Source organism: Equus przewalskii, chromosome 25 (genome assembly GCF_037783145.1).
Source record: "Equus przewalskii isolate Varuska chromosome 25, EquPr2, whole genome shotgun sequence".
In the NCBI taxonomy this organism is placed as follows: Eukaryota; Metazoa; Chordata; class Mammalia; order Perissodactyla; family Equidae; genus Equus; species Equus przewalskii.
Window position 1 is genome coordinate 8,976,458 of NC_091855.1, and position 16,144 is coordinate 8,992,601.

The window sequence follows — 16,144 nt, forward strand, 5'->3', positions numbered from 1 at the left end:
TGAAAGCCTGATAGAGGTTCCTTTGTAGGTTGTTTTCTTCTGCCTTGCTTCCCTTAATATTTTTCCTTTGTCATTGACTTTTGCTAGTTTTACTATTATATGCTTTGGAGAAGTTCTTTTCACATTGATGTAATCAGGAGTTATTTGGCTTCATTCAGTTGTAATTCCTGCTCTTTTCCCAGGTTTGGGAAGTTTTCAGCTATTATTTGTTTGAAGAAGCTCTCTGCTCCTTTTTCCCTCTGGAATACCTATAATCCTTATGTTGCATTTCCTATTAGAGTCAGATATTTCTCAGGGAATTTCTTCTTTTCTTTTTTGGCCTTAGTTCTCTTTCTTCCTCCACCTGAAGCATTTCTATATTTCTGTTCTCTAAAATGCTAATCCTGTTCTCCATAATATCACCTCTGTTATTTGAGGACTCCAGATTTTTCTTTATCTCATCCATTGTATTTTTACCTCCAATATTTCTGATTGGTCTTTTTTAATAGTTTCAATCTCTTTTGTGAAGAATTCCCTCTTTTTGTTAATTTTATTCCTGATCTCATTGAACTGTCTTTCTGAATTTTCTTGTAAATTGTTGAGTTTTTTTTTTTATCACAACTATTTTGAATTCTCTGTCATTTAGATTGTAAATTTTTGTACCTTCAGGATTGATTTCTGGGTGCTTGTCATTTTCTTCCTAGTCTGGAGAGTTAACCTCCCGCTTCATACTATTTGATGGATTGCATTTGTGCTGTTGCATAATGGTAATATCTGGTTGAAGAATCCACCTACCACCCCTGGGTGGGGGCAGAAGCTGTGTATTCTGAACCCACCATGATCCCTGGCAGCTGTGCCTGTCCTTTGGGAGCTATCCTGGGAGGGCATGTTTGTGTTTGCCCACTGACTGCTGCTGCTTTACATATGTATGCACAGGTGCTCTGGCCAGGGTCCCTTGCTCTGGCTAACTGGCTGAGCTGGTGTGCCAGGCAGGGGCATGGACGCTTTGTTTTGCATGCATGATCCTGAGGGTACTTCAGCTCTTTAATCACTCTCTGCTCTCCTGGGATGCTCAGCTTGGTGAAGACACCCCTCTGATTGTTTAGCCTCCTTGGTGTGGAACTTCCCATGGGCTGGGAGGCAACTCCAAGAGAAAGTGTTCCTACAGAGGGCTGCCCTTTCCCCCCTCTCCTCTCAGAGCCACATATGGTTCCACATCCTAGATCATTGCTGTTGGGGTAAGGAGGGGAGATCCCCTTACTTCCTTCTACTGCCTCCCAGAGCGTCCAGCACCTCTACCTTCAGACATATGGCTGTGTGGATCTCTCAGAAGTCTATTGTGTTGTGTGAATGTCCTCTGTTGGTTTATGAGTGTCCTTTCCATTGTACCTTAGGGGAGAGAGTCTAAGGGAAGAGCTCACCCCACCATGATGCTAACATCACTAATTAATCCTTTCTTGAAGAGCTAGTGGGATCCCTCCCACCCCTTTGAAATGTACTTTGTACATGTAGACTGACAAGTGGGGTATGATGGTGATGTGAATTTAGAGATTTAAATAATCTGAAATGTGAACTTCTAATCTCACTTGTTTCTCTTCCCTGAATATTGCTAATCATTTAGCATTCCCACATAGATAGTCCCTTTGTCCAAGTTAGAAAGAAGAAATCTGCACAGCTCAGTGTGTTGGTACTCTGATTTGACCAGAAACACCTTTTTAAAAGTTGTTAGTGGGTATTGGAAATCTTTGTAAAGCTTTGTAAAATCTTTGTAAAACTGTCTCACCTGATTTCTTGCCTGGAGGGCCTGGTGTGTAGGATGTCATGCTCCTTTGATGAAGATGAATCTTGCAGACTCACCCTCTGTCATCACTCTGACCACAAGGCTCTTTGGTACGAAGACAAAGATGAAGGCAGAGTCAAAGATTGGGATGAAACTAGTGACTCCAGAATGGTCTGTGGAAGAGGTTCCTTTGAAAACAAATTTTCTCATTTGGTCTTGTTTTCCTGTAATTTGACTCTTTCTTCTGCAAGAAGGGAACAACAAAGTGATTTCTTCAACACAAAGTCTTGGCTGCTGGTTCATCACTGTCTTAACTGGAATGAGCTCTGGACTTCAGTGATATTGAGAAGGTTGAGGAATGATTTTAAGCAAAAGGTCAATTTTTAAAGTATTATCAGAACCTTGATTTTTAATTAATGTACAGTTTTATAATTGTACACTTATTTTGATTGCATTCTCAATGTCCTTAATGCTTTGATGAACATCTTTATATATAAAGCTTATTCTTTCCTTAAGATAGTTTCTTAGGACAGTCTCAGAATTACAATTATTGGATCATAGAATATGAAAATTTTAAGAATCTTGAGTCATTTTGGCAAAGTGCTTTCCAAAAAGGAAGAATCCATTCTCCCAGCACTTTGACCAGCAGTGGTTAAAGTTGCCTAGTTTACTATTCTTTCTCCAATATTAACATTCTATTTTTTTAAAGAAAAAATTATTCATATATTCGTTAAAGAGCCAGAAAGTTTTAATTATGATTATGGGTGTTTTATTCTTCTCTTGACTTTTGTCTTTATTTTTCAAAAGGTTTATATTGAAGATGTATATTTTTCCAATCATAAAAGGCAAAACATATTTAAAAAAGAATCTCACCTCCAAACTTAAGAGCAGAGTAAAAAAAGTTAAAACAAATACAACTAAATAAAACTGGTAGGGGTGAGATAATTATACTAGTGACGAGTCTGAGGAAGAGATGTGGAGTGGGTACTTTAAGTTTTTTAAAAAGTGCTTCTACTAACTAAAGAATGAAAAAGAAATAAGCTCACAATTGTATTGCCAAAAAGTAAACTTACGTAAGAAATGATTTTTTCCCTAATGATAATTATTTAACATTATAATGTAGGTGTTCTTTCAATAGAATTCTCGTGGAATCCTTGGGTTCATTTATCCCTCATCTCTAGGCCAGAAGGTACACACGTTATTCCAGATAGATGTGAAGTTCCTCTTTTAGAAGACTTCTACCAGGAAAGAAATTAGTATCCTGCGGTGACCCATTTCTACACTTTATCAATGACCTGAGGTTTTTCCAGCAAGAATGTATATCCAAATTAAATTTTCTGGATTTAATGGAGATGAGAGGCAGCTGTATAATAATTATCCTTCATGCCTTTGACTAATATTGTTAGTTCACCCTTTTACTTTCTGAAGGTTAAATCGCTATAACTCCTTTATACTCTTTCCTCTAAGGGTCTCTATGTCCTCCCTCAGCACCTTCACATCTGCCCTTGGATTCTCTAAATACTTTCACTGAATCCGGAGCACTGGAAGCTGGTCTGTTACTTCTTCTTCTTTGCTATTTCCAACTTTTTTTTTTTGAGAAAGATTAGCCCTGAGCTAACATTCTCCACCGATCCTCCTCTTTTTTTGCTGAGGAGACTGGCCCTGAGCTAATGTACATGCCCATCTTCCTCTACCTTATATGTAGGACACCTGCCACAGCACAGCTTGATAAGCAGTGCATAAGTCCACACCTGGGATCTGAACTGGTGAACTCCAGGCCGCTGAAGCAGAGTGCGTGAACCTAACCACTTCGCCACCAGGCCAGCCCCCAAAGTTACTCAAAGGTGAAATAGAAGAACAAATTCTGCTCTCATACAAATGCATTGTACTGATGTTAGAAAAATGATAGTATCAATGATAATAATAACATGTAATTTTAACGTCAATCCTACAAATATCTACTATCATTGTTCCTATTTTATTGATGAGAAAATTGAGGTTTAGAGTGGTTAGTGGCCAAAAGTCACATGGTCAGGGAGAGAATCAGAACTAAAACACAAGTGGGTCTCACTCCAGACCTCAAGTTCTTAACTGAGTAATTTTTTTCATGGTATTAAATCAGTGAGTGTGGTCGAACCAAGGTAGTCTTACATACATTAGAGTTCTTTCTGTTTCCCTTTGCTGGATGAGTCTTGTGTTTGGTTATAGGTGTGCCTAATATTTTAGTAATTCATTTCAAATAGTGGGAGAAGTAGGGTGCAGAGTTGTGAGGAGCATAAATTCTCGAGCCAGACTGCCATTTATAACTTTGTAACCCTGGGCAAGTTATTTAATCTCTATGTGCCTCAGTATTCTCATTAATAAAAAAGAGTGACATCAGTAGTTTCCTCATAGGGTTGTTGTGAGAATTGAGTCCGTATATGGAAACTGCTTAGAAGAGCGCCTAGCACACAGAACTAAGCAGGTGCTGCTGTCATTGTTAAGAGTGAAATTCCTCGGAAGCTTCAGGCTAAACCAGGTGAGGAGGCGATCGTGTTTCCCCAACTCAGTTTTGACCTTGAAGACCACTGCGTAAGGGTGATTGATATCTGAAATAGCTTTGTAGTCACTTGAAGCTAAGTGGGCTTCCTTCTAAACTCTTCTCAAGTAGTACGGAAGTTTAAATGTTACAGATTGAAAGGTTTTCCTGATTTTAGGGAGTGTGGGCAGTGAAGCAAATACCTAAGTGCAGTAGATGCCATTGATAAACTTGAAACCCTTTTTGCTTTGGAAAATTCACATGTAAATAAGGTGGCAGTAGCAATATGTTTTTGTGACAAGCTGAACGATACTTACATTCACGGTAGCACATTAACCTGAGAATATATTCATTGTGGCCCATAAATCTGGTACATTAAGAACGCTGGCTTCAAGTTTTGGTTAATAACTTTAACTAAAATTATGGTGCTACCATGCACATGGATGTGCACGAGTGCTTGCTCTCTTTCTCTCCTTCTCTCCCTCTCTCTGACTAGTCACGAAAGGCCCAAAGAATGATGAAAAATATATTTCCTCCTCAAGAGATTCATGTTGATAAAATGAAATTCTCTTGGCAGGTGTGACCCTTCACAAAATAATGAAGTGAGATGTGTTCATCCTCAGTGCCTCCAGCTCTTTCAGGATTAATCCTCCTCTCTCCATGTCTCACCTTCCCTGAACCCCTGTCTGTTCAAGGCCTCCTGCCATAGCTCCTCAGTAAGGCCTGCCCTGTCAGACACAGCCTTCCGTTGTACGTTTCTTCTGTTATTTTCTCTTTATTTTCAGCATTTCTCCATTCTGTATCCTGTTCTCTCACAATCTTCCGTGGTACCTAGTTCCTCCCAGATTTGGAAAAAATTCAGGATGCCTAGTTAAATTTGAATTTCAGATAAACAATTTTTTAGTTTAAGTGTGTTCCATGTAATATTAGGGACATACTTGAACCAAATCTTATTTATTGTTCATTTGAAATTTGAATTTTGCTGAGTGTATTGGAGACTGAAGTAAAGGGGAACCTTGTTGTATAGTGAAAGAAAATTGAGCTGAGCTGTGTCCTATTGTTACGTGAAAAGCAGAATTGTAAGTGATGGACTTGGATATTTAGCTAAGGAGATCTCTAAGCAAAGTGTTGAAGGTACAGCCTGGTATCTTTTTGCTGCTTATAGTAAAATGTGAGAGGAAAGAAATAGATTGAGGCAAGAACTCTAAGCAACAAAGAACTAAGACTTGATGATTTGGGAAATTCTCAGCCTATTCAGAGCTCAAAGATGCTGCAATTAGATTTACTGCCAGGACAGCTGCTCTGGAGACAAAACCAAGGGTGTGGCTCAACAATCTTTTGAGGTCCCTTTAGAGAGATTACGCATGTGACTCCTGGATCCCCTCAGCCATCTCAGAAGTCAAAAATAGAGATGAGATTGTCTGGAAGGGTCTGTGGAGGAGACTTTTTCCAATGGAGTGAATCCCTGAGACATATATGGGAGATTCACAATGTTCGTGAGGATGATATATTGTCAGAAATACTGCCATCTTGGACTAAAAGGGATAGAGAGAGGAAGAAATGAAAGAAAGCTGTCAGATTCCAAAAATCCTACATGCAGGAAATAGGCTTAATAGTTACTCAGCTGCAAATATGTTCTACCCTTCATGAAAAAGGAAGGGTGAGTCAGGCAGCAAAGTTGTTGGCCTAGAGGGCAGAACCTCATGCCCAGAGGATGGAATGGAGGCCCCAGAGGGCAGAGCTTTGAGCCACAGACGATTATTGCCAGGCCTTGAAACCTAAGGAATGTCTTCCAGTTGTATCTCAATATTTCTTGGAACCAGTGATTCTTTTCTTCATTCCATCCCCCACCCCTACTTTTGAATGGAAATGACTATAACTATTATCCTATCTCTGTCCTACCATTGTATTTTGGGATCACATAATTTGTTTTTATTTTTACAAGTCCACGGATAGAGAGGAATTTTGCCTCAGAGGGATCATACTGAGAATTATGACCCACACATGACTTAAAGAATGAGATTCAGGACTTTTGGGTTGATGATCCTTAGATGAAACTTTGAAATTGCATTGAGGCTGTAATGTGTTAAGACTTCTGGAGATGCTGGAATTGGGTGAATACATTTTGCATAAGAGGTGGAGGTGAATCTTTGGGGCCAGAGAGTGGACTGTAGTAAGCTGAACAGTGGCCTCCAAAATTGTCCAAGTCTCAATCCTCAGAATTTGTGTATATGTTACCTTATATGGCAGAAGGAACTTTGCAGATATGAATAAGTTAAGAATTTTGAAATAAAGAGATTATCTTGAATTATCTAGGTAGGCCAGATAATCACAAGTGTCCTTATAAAGGAGAAGATGTAGAGATGGAAGCAGAGGTCAAGGAGCAGAAAAGATGCTGTGTTGCTGGCTTTAAAGATGGAGGAAGAGGCCATGAGCGAAAGAATGTAGGTGGCCCTAGGAGCTAGAAAAGGCAAGGAAACAGATTCTCCCAGAAGAAACATAGCCCTGCAGTTCCATTTTAGACTCCTAACCTTCACAATTGTGAGATAACGTATTTGTGTTATTTTAAGTCACTAAGTTTGTGTTAGGTCTAGAAACTAACACACCTGTTGTCCTGTATTTTACCTGGCAACTCTAGTTCTGGCAAGAACTAATTTCATTAGAGATCTCTTATTGGTCAGAAGCCTTATATACATTAGCACATTTAATTCTTTCAACAACCTTGTGAAGTAGTAACCATTTTACAGGTAAGAAAAATGAAGTTCTGAGCTGGTAGTAGCAGAATTTAATTTGAACCCGGGCTGACAGCCTGGAAAGTCCAGGTTGTTTGTTTGTTTCTTTCTCTCCTCCTCCTCCTCTTCCTTCTTATTATTACCACCACGGTATTGTCTGTGAAGAATCCATTTCTGGGGCAAAGTAAGTTCCTGATGCAACGAGTTGGGTTGTTGGATCCCCATGTACAGAGACATCTCTGCTTATAGATTAAATATTTTATTGATTCGTGTCCAAAGGACATTCCAGTATAAACTAATGAGCTTCTGAATAAGTAAATTTTCTACCATAGTCAAAATACATATTCAAAAGCTTATACTTCATAGGTCAAATACACATTCTTCAATGCTAAATGTTCTGGCCTGCTCTGCAAGCAAAGAAAAGGATCCAAGTATTATAAATTTCAACAAATGAGCCAAACTAATTAGTTTCCCTGGACAATTAAATAAGATAATAAGCCAAAAATGCTCCACAATCAGGTTAGTAGAGAAGCAAATTCACTGTCTTTATCAGCAGCTTGCTTGCAGATTTTTATTTGAACTATGAACATCCTAGCAGCTCAGGGGAAAAACAACCCAAATGCTGCTGGCTGAGACTGCTGCTAACCGAGGATCTGGTGTTTAATTGGGGATGGCCAGCTGCACATACTGCTTCTCTTTGTTTTCAACCTGAGGTAATTCCACCACCCTCTCCCTACCCCCACCACCTGCTACTGAAATCTCATAAGTACTGTGTTAGAAGAAAATCCCACAGAGAGCTTCCAGCAGACTGAAGGTATTATGCATTCCTGTATTTGCCAGTTGACCAGCAAAGAAGAACATCTGGCAGGGCAGCTGGAGGGTGTCACATGCAAGCTGGTCAGGGGCCAGGAATAGCTTACTGGACACCAAGGGGAAGGGCCATGACAACTGGTAAATTGCAGACTGTACATTTCACCAGAGCAAATTTGCTGTGAATTCCTGGCCATTTCTCAAAGGTGAGCAGCTTTCCCCTTCTTCCTGGTTCTTCTCACTGTCTCAGTTAATTATGAAAAGCACTGAACACAGAGCTTAGGAATTAAGTGCTCAAAGAATGCTAGTTATTATTACTTTTTGCTGCGTTGTTGTTGGAACAAGACTGTTCCCTCCACACGTGGTCCCTAAATATCCTAGAGTCCAGTTGCATGGCTCAGTGGTGAGCCTCTGTGGGAGGTCATGAGACTGGGTAGCTCATGGGTCTACCAGACTTTGTGCTTTTTGAGTGATTTAGACGACACATTTTTGTTTGGAATAACATACGCACTAGGAATAACCAAGCTCTCCCTGGTGATGCTCCCGTCAAGGAGGACTGAGGGATTTATGTCTGTCAGGTGTGTTCACTCTGCTTGGAACAGTTGACCTCCAAGTCACAGACCATCGGGACTGCCCCTGTTATGACAAGGATTAGTCCTTTTTGCTTCTCTTTAACTGGGAACTATGAGTGTGGTCGGAAAGGGTTAACTTTTCCAACCTAAACAAGTGATTAAAAGAACCTCGCAGACCTGGAGATGTGGGGATAATTATGAAGTTAATGTTTTCTTTCCTAATGGAAACAGTCTGGATAAATGGCAGCGATGGGACTTCCCTGCAACCTGCACCTTCCACAGATTCGGCACTTTTACATGAGACTGCATTACTCGTAAAAGACTTGTCAAGTAGTGCTGGTTTTTCTTTTAGGTTTTGAATTTGATGTTCTGAAATCTGGGAACATTTTAGGTATCCATTAAGGATGTGTAAGAAGCAAAACAAAATTGGATGGATTCAATCTGCAGCCATGGCTCCCAGTTTTGGGGTGCAGGAGAACAATTGGGGTGGTGGGGATGGGGATGGTTGTGGATGTCTGGGAGAGTTTGTTAAAAATGAAGATTCCTAGGCTCCACTCCAGAAAATCTGATTTCCTAGGTTTGGGGTGGGGCACTAGGAATGCACGTTAACATGCAGACTCAGAAGGAGACGTTGGGCTGTGGACCAAGAGGGTGAGCTGGCTTGTTTTACATGGGTGAACTTTGATACTAGGAAATAAAAGTCTGTATAAAATTGTGGTACCTGAAGAGAAATCATTTATTTAATGCGATGTTGGACAAGAACCCCTTTGCTCCAGTTGTGAGGTGTGATGCTTAAGTGACATTATGGTTCAGTGGGCATCGCAGGCTCTGGGTTCGATTCCCAGGCCTGCCATTTACTAGTTGTATGACTTTGGGCTAGTGCCTCAGTCTCCTCATCTGCAAAGTGAGGATATTCATCACATCTACTTCACCGTGTCATTATGGATTAATAATAGCTAGTGATTATTGAGATTATAATATATAGAGAGAAACTGTGTGAGCTACTGTTTTTTAGCACTTTACAAATATTCGCTCATTTAAAACCCTATCAGGTGTGTACTGTTATTATTCTAATTGGACAAATGAGGTTTAGTTTGCTCAAAGTCACATGGTTAGAGAGTGGCAAGGTTGGGGCCGGGTGAGCTGACCCCAACACCCGCCTTCATCACCTCCCTTGCTATCCTGCCTCTCCAATAAAGCAGCTCCTCTTCCTTCTCCCTCCCGCCTCCTATCTTTTAGTTCCAGATGAGCCTAGCCTAGCTCCTACTAAGTAAAACATCATTTTTTTAACTGAGAAAAGTGTATTATGGATGCATACCCACTTCCACAAGCCCAGGAGATGCAGGAGAGAGAAAGCAGCGTTGTGGCTCCCAGACAGGTAGCTTGCAGCTGGGCCCTTTGTATTTCTACGTTCTCCACAGTGTCAGCTGTCAGACAGAAGTCAGCTGTCAGAAGAAGAAGCTGTCAGCTGAGAGAAGTCAGAAGGAACGAGCTGACTGCGGCTCAGATGAACCATTTCTATCAGTTCTTCTGGGTTTAGCTTTTCTAGGAGAGAAGGGACTAGGTCAACTTTTCCCCAGCAGGGAAGAAGGCAAAGTTCTTGCTGGCCACAAGCACAGTCCTTCCTGGAGGTTTCCTTTGGGACCTTGGGGCTGAGTGGGGTGAGGCCGAGGGCCACATCATGATAAGTGTAGCAGCTACTAATTATTAAATGTGCCAGGTCCACACTCAGCACTTTCCAGACACTCACATTTCATTGTCTCAGCAATGCCACACTTATTTTTAGGACAAGCTCTGCTGCCGGGCCCCCTTTACCTGTGCCCTCTGCCCTTGTGAGCAGACTGACTGTTGTGCACTTGGTGATAAGTTATCATAGAGCTGCCCTCTGGCTGCTTGATCGTGTGTCTGGTCTCTGGCCAGGCTGTGGTCTAGGGACCCCCGGCTCTCTCTTCCCTGCCCCAATCCTCAGCAGTGCTATGCCCTGCTGGGCAGGAGCAGCTTCTCCTTAAATGCTTAATGCTTGCTTGAAGGAATGGAACTCAGCTTGCTGAGCGGAGCTGTGCTTTTTTTTTTCTTTCTTGTTTTGCTTGCCTGCTTTTTTGTCACCAGATCACTCTGGGAGCAGTGATGCTCTTAATTAAGCTGAGATCCAAGGTGCTTAAAATGCAAAATTCACAGGCAAGCTGGCTGATGCCTGCGGCTGGAGAAGGATGCTCTTCACTGCCAGAACCTTAGCTGCCTCACGCGGTAAAAGCCCCCTTTGTTTTGATGGAGCCAGATCATAGGACCAAAGACTGAGACATCCCAGGTGAGGGGAGCTTCTCCAGGGTAGAATCTCCCCCATGCTGGCTGGGAGCTTAGGGGCTACATTCGGCAATGAGGAGAAACCATAAGGGTAGCTTCAGGCTCCTGAGAAGATGAAGATATGAAGTCATGAAGGAACCTTCAAGCAGGATAATTGTGGTTTTTAGAAAGGATGCAAGATCACAAGCAAATAGGACGGTTGGTCCAGCTGAGGGGAAACCTAAGTGTTCAGCAGAAATTACCTTTAGCACTTTAGCCCACTCCCATTGCTCAGCACATAGGGCCTTCCAACTTCCCTTCAACCTCTCAATTTCCAGCACGTGACAAAGGAATGAGACCTTCTCAGACGTGGTCCCATCACTCAGTTCTTTCCAGCCAAGGCCCCACCCCAGCCCGCCTCTCTACTGGGCAGGTGTCCAGAGATGCCCACGTGTTCCCTCCTTACTTTATCCTTGCTCCTTGAGGATGCTGCATGTGTGCTTCCTCATCCATCTGTGTCTAGACTCCCGAGCTCCTTAAATAAACTCATCCATGTCCAGGGGACATTGACTAGACTTCCAGCCCTCTCTTTGCTGCTCTTCCTGAGACAAAGACCCCTCTGTTGTGAGACAGAAGCAGAGATTCCGATTGAGTGAGGTCTATAGGAGGGAAGGCAGGAATTGTAGGTGCGGTGTGGGGGAGCTGCAGTTACCCCTCAGCTCTCTGTTTTGCTCCTGCTCGCACTCAGTTGAACTGGACTTGATGTGGCCTCTGCTTGTATACAAGGTGTTACCTATTGAGATAAAGGTACACACCCTGGGTGGGCAAATTACAAATAAAGGCGCCCACTTTGGGTAGACCAATTAGAAAATAGTCCCCCTTCTGGAGCTGACACAGTCCTGGCCAGGCCATTGCTTGGCTTGCAGAGAGGAGTTGAGCTTCCACTCATGTCCACTTGGACTGGGTGCCCTTGTGCAGGACACAACCTGCCCAAAAGCTCAGGGAAGCCTTGGCTCTTGGCCTGAGAGTGGAGGGTAGGACTTTGTCTGTTTTTTTTCTTCTGTACCATCTGTGTCCTGGATCCCTCAGCTTCTCTTCTTTTTCACTTCCACTGAAAGCCTCTTGCACCTCTTTGCACTGGAGCCCAAGCCCACGCTTGATCATTTTGGAAGTTCTGTTCACTAGATAGATTTGGTTCACTAGTTGGAAGACTAGAATGTGACAGGGATGCAGATCTTTTGCATTTGTCTCTGGAAACTGTGTGAACAGGAGTAAACCATCAACAGCACCTCAATGATATATTCATGCTATTTATGAAACAAGCATTTTCCATTCAGGGCATGCAGGGAAAGGCAATGCACCTCATCTTTCTGAGGAGCGAGTGGAACTCTGAGTCACTGACCACTTCTGAGTCATTTCAGCCCTGAGTTCTGTCTAGCCACGTGCCACTGATCAGCCTGATGCCAGAGCATTGCACCTTCTCCTGGCTGTTTGATTATTCTCCAGGTGTCATGAGTGCTGGCCCGGTAGCCCTTGACCCCACTCACCCAAATTGTTATTAGTTTTTTTGAAATAGACACTGGTGAGGAAGCACTTCTTTCTCACTAAAAATACTTGCTGAGTAGAAGCTGCTGCTTATTCCCGATGCCTGGATCCACCCACAGCTCTGCCCTGTCCTGGTGACACAGCCAGCCTGGGAAAACTGTGAAGCACAGAATGTAGGCTTTTTGGGCATTCCTCAGTCTTACAGTGGTTGTCTTTTTCTCCCTCCTAGGACTCCTCTCCTTTCCCCTGGCACCAGTCTGGACCCTTTTCTTATCCTTACCTACGGGTAAACTAATCTCTGATAGGGGATTGGATAAAACAAGTGTTAGCTGACAGTGGCTTCAGGTTTACCGCCTAATGAGATGCTGGCATTTAAAAATGGGGACTTGTCCCAAATGAATGAGGTTATGATCATTGAAAGAGAGTTGGTGTTATTTTGGCAATGTCCAGAATCAGAGAACCTCCGTTCTCTAGGCTAGGCTTAATTTTTGGTACTTAAACATAACCAATGAGGTGGATATTTCAGGAGACCCAGAGACCTAGAGGCCAGTTGGGTTGTACCTAATGGCATTTTATTCTCTCTTTAGACAGTGCACATCACTTATAGTTCCACACATCTTTAAGGCCCCTGGCACCATTTGTGCAAGATCTTCCTTTTCACATTTGAGCAGATCTTGACCCTCCAATGCTTGGAGTCAGGGCAGATGTCCACAGTCACCCCTGTTCGTTGTACTCTGAGTCTTCTTACACCTGCCCTGAGGTGGATGTGGTAGGGATGAGGACCGCATGTTGATCTTCTCATCAGCAGCAGCTTTAACTGTAGACGTCCTCTGTTCTTTAGGAGTATGTTAAACAGCAGGCTGGCTGTTATCAACTGAGATTTCTCACAGAAGATTTGCAAGCACTACATCTTCCTCTTTCTTTTTGGCAGTGGTTTGAGATTTATCTTTCTGAAGTAATTGGGTTAACCAGGTCTTAATGAATTTTACTTGGACTTGAGAACAATAGTTAACAGTCACCAATTATTATTTCTATCTTTTTTTTCTAAGAGCAATAATTCACTAAACATTTTAGTTGTTAAGGGGAAGTTATATAAAAGAATTCAACTGGGGCTGGCCCCATGGCTGAGCGATTAAAGTTCTGTGTGCTCTGCTTCGGTGGCCTGGATTTGCAGGTTCAGATCCCAGGTGCAGATCTACTCCACTCATCAGCCATGCTGTGGAGGCATCCCACATACAAAGTAGAGGAAGATTGTCATGGATGTTAGCTCAGGGCTAATCTTACTCAAGCAGAAAAAAGAGGAGGATTGGCAATGGATGTTAGCTAAAGGCAAATCTTCCACTCCAAAAAAAAAAAAAACCTCCAAAAAACACAAACAAGCAAAAAAGAATTCAACTGTTTCCTAAAATGAGTAGAGTCTCTTTGATTTGGATAAGTATCTCTTCCAAACTTCTTTATTCAATAATATATACATATTTTTGTTTATTAAATTGAAAGTCTACAATTTGCTAAGTCATGTTCTACAAACTGAGGTTATAAAGATAGAGACAAAGCTTTTTCTTCTCTCAAGGAGCTTGCTCTGTAGAAGTCTGGGCTTCAGTTCCCTCAGCTGTAAAATGGGGATAATAGTAAATCTACACAGAGGATTGTTTTAAGGATTAAGTGAGTCATAGTGCAAAGCCATTAGGACACTGACTGGCATATGGTAAGTGCTATGGAAGTGTTTCAACAAAATAAATAAACTAGAGCACATTACTGTGTGATCAGGACATACTATGAGAATGTGAATAGAAACATGGGTATAAATAAAGCACTTCAGAGATCTGGACTACAGAAGTTTTCATTGGGGAGAGCGTGATGGTTGGGAGTGGCTTCACTGAGGAGTTGAGACTTCATCTAGATCTTGAATGATGACTAAGAGTTCAGTATGTAGAGACCTGGGTAAGTAAGGGCATTTCCGGAAGTGGGACAGCACAAGCTAACATGTAACTCAAAGAGCCCTGTCTGGAACATTCTGCCTAGAAGCGTTCCTTGACCACCAGCTCAACCCACTGGGCCAGTTGCAATCAGGCCCCCTTCCCTACAGCACCCGTTATGTACCTCTTTTTCAGCATTATCTCACCATTTTACAACTATTTCCCCCTAATATTTATTCAATATTTATTGAAAACCCACTTGGTGTCAGTCCTTGTGCTGGGTGCCGTCTCTGCCCTCAGAAACACCTAGAAAAATGAGGTGTTGTTTCTGGCACCACTGAGTTCCCATAGCACACTGCCTGGCCCATTATAGTTCAAAAATACCATTGAAAAAATTTATGTGTATATCAGTAAAGTAATACTTCTCATCTCATGGATTTTGATACCTAAAGAATTGTCTTTAACTGTGAGAAAGGGACAAAAAAGATATTTCTTGTGTTCACTCTTTCTGTGATCTCTGTTCACATATTCAAAGAGTTGATTTTTACAAAGAGCTCAGAGCACTTCAAAGGAGAAAGAATCACTGGGCATTATTGATACCGGTTTAGGAGGACTTTCTTTAAGGATCTGTCAGTTTCTTTAACTGAACAATTACATGTTGTAGTTGTTTGGAGTCTGTAGCTTTTGAAGTCTGCCCGTATTTTACTTTGCTTCTGTCTGTCCCATCATTAAACTCACAATCTGTATTTTGAACCATAAGAGACTCTGAAGTGAGATGGGGGATGCAGGGGGTGCCCAGGGGAGGGAGATACAGGTAGGATCACAAAGCTGCTTGGCAATTTTCAGTGCTAGAAATCCTGCGTTGGCAACTGTTCTTTAAAACAATCCAAGTTTCTCATTTTGCCCTGTTGTGATGAATATGAATTTATTCACAATTATCTCAGTTACAGCAGAAAACTCAGATCTTTAAAATAAGATCTTAAAGAAAGAGGAGTGGTCACATGTCACATGATGAGATGTGTATTTTCTAAAGATCTCTGATAGAGATAAGGAAGGTAGTGTGAGGTGGCTTGTGAGGCAGGTGGATGGCAATGAACCCTGGCAGCAAGAAAACCAACGAGGAAATGACTTCACTATGTTGCCCAGGAAGTTATAAGGTTGTACACTGTGGCGGTGTGGTGAGGACAAAGAGAAGGAAATGCACATGAGAGATTTTGATTCTTTTCAGATCGAATTGACAGAATTCAGTGACTGAGTGTGGAAAAGAGAGAGAGAAAGGGGCCTATGGGGACTGTCAGGTTTCTGGCTTGGGTATGGAATGATGCGGTGTTGCTCAAGGGGAGAGGACGAGAGGTGGAGAAATTAGTCTGGAAGGAAAGATGATTTCAATTTTGGATATGTTGAGTTTGAAATACCCGTGGGATGTGCACCAAGAGATGTTTATAGGCACTTGAATAAACCGACTCAATTAAAGAGAGAAAAGAGCTGACAGCAGAGGACTAGGAGGGCACAGCACATAGCTCCTGTTGATGCCTTCACACTAGACGAGACTGCCCAAGGACTAAGAGGAGATGAGTGAGACCGAGGCAACTGATTTTGTGCATAAAGTCATATGACCTTTAGAACACCTCTAAGATCATTATAAATATATTGGCAAACAAGGGAAAAAGGCTTTTATTAAGCTATTTGTTTCAAGTTTGGTTCAGAATACATGGTCGGAGATGGCAAATTACACCTCAAGGTCCCTTGCCATACAGTGATCCTATGAGGCCTGGATGAGCGAATGGAGGTATCTTTAAGAGAACCTCTATGTTACAGTTACAGCTGTAGGACAGCAGAGAAATTGGGCTTTGAGCTGAGATAGCATTTTTCCCTTCCCCTCTAATTGAAGCTTTCATTGAATTTGGAAATCATATCTTTCTTTATCCGGGTCAAGGACTTGAGAAGAAAAGACTAAGTGAGCTCTGTGTAAAACAGCATGTTCAGATGTTTGCATTAATCCCCTTAAA